This window comes from Scyliorhinus canicula, chromosome 1 (genome assembly GCF_902713615.1).
Source record: "Scyliorhinus canicula chromosome 1, sScyCan1.1, whole genome shotgun sequence".
In the NCBI taxonomy this organism is placed as follows: Eukaryota; Metazoa; Chordata; class Chondrichthyes; order Carcharhiniformes; family Scyliorhinidae; genus Scyliorhinus; species Scyliorhinus canicula.
Genome location: NC_052146.1, coordinates 231,855,516 through 231,861,515, shown reverse-complemented (window position 1 = coordinate 231,861,515; position 6,000 = coordinate 231,855,516).

Here is a 6,000-nt window from a genome sequence, read left to right as displayed (position 1 = left end):
ATGGAATTCCTTGCCCAGTGAAGCAGTTGAGGCTCCTTCATTAAATGTTTTTAAGGTAAAGATAGATAGCTTTTTGAAGAAAAAAGAGATTAAGGGTTATGGTGTTCGGGCCGGAAAGTGGAGCTGAGTCCACAAAAGATCAGCCATGATCTCATTGAATGGCGGAGCAGGCTCGAGGGGCCAGATGGCCTACTCCTGCTCCTAGTTCTTATGTTCTTATGTTTCAAAAATCTGCTCATCACATCGGCTAAGGTGCTTGGGCCCGCTTATAAATACTTGCACCAGATCATGTCCTCGTGACTCCTGGCTGTGAGGGGTGGAGCATAACAGGATGGAGGTGGGTGGAGAATGGGGTTTCCAGCCATTAATCATACTTAAATACATGCAAATCACGGTTTTACATGTTGTAGCTCGCTATCACCACCGCCGGCAGATCAGGGCATCGCTACGACCTGTGCCAATCCTATGTTTCGGGGAAGCTCCATTCACCATCCAATCAAGAATCCCTATCACTGTGTCGGGTAATGGAGAATCCATCCCCTCATCTTGGCCTCAACTCCACCTTCCTCCCCGCTCCCCATAACACTTCATCCCGCCACTAATTAAAAACCTATCTAGCTCCTCCTTAAATTTGTTTAGTGTTTCGGCATCCACTGCACTCTGGGGAAGATAATGCCACAGATTAACGGCCCTTTGAGTGAAGTCATTCCTCCTCATTTCTGTTTTAAATCTGCCACCCCTTAGCCACAACTATGGCCTCTCATTCTAGAATGTCCAACAAGGGGAAACATCCGCTCTATATCTACCCTGTCAGTCCCCTTTTAGCATCTTATTTACCTCAATTAGATCTTCTCTCATTCTTCTAAACTGCACTGAGTTTCGGCCTAAACTGCTCAATCTCTCTTCATAAGTCCTTCTGCCCTGGAATCAATCTAGTGAACCTTCTCTGAACCGTCTCTATTGCATTTACCTCCTTCCTCAAGCAAGGGAACTACAATTGAACACCATGGTTTCATCAATGCCCTGTACTGTTGCACCAATACTTCCCTACTTTAATTCTCTATTCTATTAGCAATGAATGCCAAAATTTCCATTTACCTTGTTCATTACCTGATGCACCTTCATACTAAGTTCCTGCGATTCATGCACAAGGATACCCAGATCCCTCTGCACCGAAGCATTTTGAAGTTTCTCTCAATTTAGATAATAAGTTGCCTTTTTATTCCTCCGAGAAAAATGGATAACCTCACACTTATCCATGTTAAATTCCATCTGACAAATTTGGCCCACTCACCTAGCGTATCCATATCCATTTGTAAATTTCTTATTTCCTATTTTCAACCTGCTTTCATTTGCAAATTTGGCTGTCAAACATTCTATCCCAAATCCAAGTCATTACTATAAATTGTAAATAGTTGGGGCTTGAGGACCAAACCCTGTGGCATAACACTAGTTACAGCTTGCCAACCAGAAAAAAGATCCATTTATCCCGACTCTGCTTTCTGTTTGTTCGCCAATCCTATATTCAAGCTAATATATTACCTTCAGCCCCATAGGATCTTACCCTGTGTATTGACCTTTTGTGCGGCACCTTATCAAATGCCTTCTGAATGTCCAGATGCACTACATCTACAGGACCCAGATTATCCACTTTGCCTGTTACATTTTCGAACTCCAGCAAATTAGTCAAACAGAATTGACCCTATATTAAAACCATGCAGACTCTGATGGATTGTGCTTTGACTTTCTAAGTGTCGTGTTACTACTTCCTTAATAATGGATTCCAACAGTTTCCCAATGACAGATGTAAAACTAACCTGTCTATAGTTCCCTACTTTCTGCCTTTATCCCCTTTTGAATAGGGGTATTACATTTGTCTATTTCCAAACAGAATTCAGGGAATTTTAGAATATTCTAACCAATGCGCTCTTTCTTTTATAATCTACCTTTGCTCTTTTTATTACTTCTTTAGTAACTCTTTGTTGGTCTTTAAATTTCCCAATCCTCCAGCCTGCGACTGGCATCTGCAATACCATATGCCATATGCATAGTTTGATTTATACATTTGGTTCTGAATGTTGTCAAAGGGACAATATGCATAACAGATGGAATGTAAGGTGTGATGAATGGAGAACTGAGGTAGTGTTCACTGATACGGCAGTAGATGAATCAATCATGGATCGCATGGTATAAATAGGGTGTATTGATTGCTTCTTCTCTTCCTCCTCCTCTCCCTCTTCCTTCTTCTACTTTTCCTCAGCATGTTTACTGATAGGGGATGACAAGGCTTGGGTCCTCACCATGGTGAGGGTGTGTGGCATACAGTAGACCATGACAAATATTGACACGCATTCTGTCAGGTACTGCAAGGCTCCCCCGGATTGGCTTAGACAGTGGAAGCATTGTTTCAGCACCCCAATGGTTTTGCACGATTACATGTTGGATAACATCTTGACTATTGTCATATGCAATGCATGTTGCCCACATGTATATTCATGGTGCAATGGAGTCATGACCTATGCCATCAAGAAAATAACCCTTGTCACCCAGTTTCCACTCTCCAGGCTTGTTGTGATGACTGTAATGTAGTTGGTACAGGGGATTGATGTAAAGTAATAACATTGGGTTTAATATTACAGGTGGGGGTGGTGGCAAATGCCCCCAGAGTATTACTGCTGCATATGATGCCCCCTCCAGCAACCCCCCCCAACTGCCAATAGCTTTAAAAAAGGCGACCCCACCGCAATAATACTCTGGGGGTGGCCTTAACAAGCTCAGTGTTCAACATACACCCTTCAAGGAAAGGGAAATCCCACACTCCCAATCTGATTGACCAGCACCTGAGTAGTCCCAACAACTATAAGCAGTCCCGAGGAGAAGGAACATGGATGCAGCGCTAAAAGGTGTGAGTCTGGGGATTTTCATCAGGGAGGGAGCAGCGACCTTAAGGAAGGAGGGTGGAGATTGGGTTCTTGAGTCCCAAGCTGCAGACCATTGCATTGAGGGGGGGGGGGGGGGGGGGGGGGGGGTTTGCCCTAATGGGAACAAGGCCCAAGGGAGGTATTTCCCTAATCGTCGCACCTTTTAACCCAAGCTGGTAAAGCAACGGGCTGGCCTCCTCCCTCAGGTGCATGTATTATTGCAGCAGAGGCAGGAAAAACCCTCAACTAGCTATTAATTGGCCAGTAAAAGGCTTCAAAAACCCTAAAGGCAGGCGGATGGGCTGGATGATACCGTCCCACCTGCCATTTTTGTAGGGGAGACAGCTCAAGGTGGGCGGGAATGCAGTGGACTAGCCACATGCTGTATATCATGTGCCTCCTCCCCCTCTGCAAGCCCACATCTATCTGGGGGCTGTAAAATTCAGCTCACCATGCCTGCTGCCAGGATACCTGCATGATCTGCTGAGTATGGACACACACTAGCTGGGCACTGAGGGAGTGAAATCTTTTCTGATTGTGATGTATCACAGAATTTACATATATTGCACACGGAACAATGCCCATGTAACTAGTAGAACCCTGCACCATGGGGAAGCCTGCGATCCCTCACTATCATGACCAGTTAAAACCAGCAGTGAGCAGGTGAGTCAATCCTCAAGATGGAAGGGTAGTGAGTTAATGCTCCCTTTAACCACTTGGAGATTAATTTGGAAGAATAGAGAGGAAGCTGAGAAGCACTGCAGGAAGGCTGAGAGTCACAGAGGGAAAATCGAAGGTAACAGAGGGGAAGATAAAAGGTTCAAAGAGAGGTCAGGTGCGACTGAGAGAAGGCTGAAGGTCACTCTGAAAGAAGAACCAAGGTCAGGCCAAGATCCACCAAGACCAGAGTGAGCTCAGCCAACACCATGGTGGCCTCAGCCAACACCAGCATGAGTGCTGCCCAGACCAGAGTGAGCATCATGCAACCACAGCTGCAAGGTGTTTGGTGAAGGCCAGGTTTCTGTTGCACCCTTCTTTTCCACCCATCAGCAATTCACCAGTGCGCTCTGACAAACCACTCCAACTATGCCAAACAAATCAAAAACTGTCACCCATACAGACTTGCAACTCATTCTGCAAACAATTGCCTTGCAAAGCAGGTCCCAACAACAAGACAATCCACGACATGCAAATAAAGTGGACAAGAAAGGCGCTTTGGTTAGCACTGCTGCCTCACATCCTCAGCACTGAGGACCCGGGTTTGATCCCAGCCCCGGGTCACTGTCCATGTGGAATTTGCACATTCTCCCCATGTCTGCGTGGGTCTCACCCCTGCAACCCAGAAATATGCAGGGTAGGTGGATTGGCCATGCTAAATTGCCCCTTAATTGAAAAAAATTAAGAAATGAAATAAAGCGGACAAGACTATTTGATCACAAACTAACATGCACTGAAATATAACGTTTGAATGCCCATGCAACCATTGTGAACCAACATGCTCTTCTGCTTATGGTAACTCTGATGTGCTGTAACCCCTCTGCAGTTGAGGTAGAGGAAGGCTGCTGAGTGCAATGCCCCATGCCTGAGATGACCTTGGTGGCATATGATGGCATACAGGTCAAACCTATACCCAGCAGTCAGACCTAGCTTTGCATGGTGGTCACTAACATCTCCACAGCGGAAGATAAGTCCTTGGACACCTGAAACAAGTCAGAACTCATGGTCTGGATGGGCTTCTCCATCGTCTGTACGTGTCTGCATAATGCCAGTTCTGCTACATGTTCCCCTGCCTCTGTCTTAACCTCTGGTAAGTGTCATGGGCCCTGTTTTCAGCATGGGCCTAGCCTCTGACAGTCCTCTAACTGTCACATCCACTGTCAGCAGCCTCACATATCTGTGATGTGTTCACCAAATTGTGAACATAACTCTAACTGCAACTCCCTCTGAGGTGAGTGCGTCTGAGCTGTGAGAAAGGATGGGAGATAAATGTGACAGCGCATCTTCTGAGGCTCTCCCATCCTTATGCTCAGAAGTGGACTCAGGAACATGGTCAATGGAGCTGGCCGTTCCTATGGTATGTAGGACCTTGCATAAGTTGTGAAGGAGGCTACAAAAGGGTACAGATAGGTTAAGTGAGTGGGCAAAGATCTGGCAAATGGAGGACAATGTGGGAAAATGTGAAATTGTCCATTTTGGCAGGAAGAATAGAAGCATATATTCTAAATATGGGTAGCACAGTAGCATAGTGGTTAGCACTGTTGCTTTGTGCTCCAGGGTCCCAGGTTCGATTCCCGGCTTGGGTCACTGTCTGTGTGGAGTCTGCACGTTCTCCCCGTGTGTGCATGGGTTTCCTCCGGGTGCTCCAGTTTCCTGCCATAATCCAAATATGTGTGGGTTAGGTGGATTGGCCATGCTAAATTGCCCTTAGTGTCCAAAAAGGTTAATTGGAGTTACTGGGTTAAGGGGATGGGGTGGAGGAGGTGTGTGCTTGAGTGGGGTGCTCTTTCCAAGGGCCGGTGCAGACTTGATGGGCCGAATAGCCTCCTTCTGCACTGTAAATTCTATGATAAATGGTGAGGGATTGAAGAGCTCTGAGATGCAGAGGAATCTGGGTGTCCTCGTGCATGAATCGCAAAAGGTTATAATGCAGTAACGCAATAATTATAATAACGGCAAGTAATTAGAAAAAATAATAGAATGTTATTGCGAGGGGAATTGTATACAAAAGTGAGGAGGATATGCTTCAGTTATACAAGGGGTATTGGTGAGACCACATCTGGAGTACTTAAGGAAGGACACAAATGCATTTGGAAGCAGTTCAGGGAAGGTTTACCAGACTAATTCCTGGAATGTGCCGGTTGTTTTATGAGGAAAGATTGGACAGGCTTGGCTTATATCCACTGGAGTTAGAAGGGTAAGAGGTGATGTGATTGAACATATAGAATCCTGAGGGGTATTGACAGGGTGGATGTGGACAGGGTGTTTCCTCTTGTGGGAGAATCTAGAATTAGGGGTCACTGTTTAAAATAAGGGCTTGCTCATTTAAGGCAGAGATGATGAAAAATATTTCGCTTTGAGG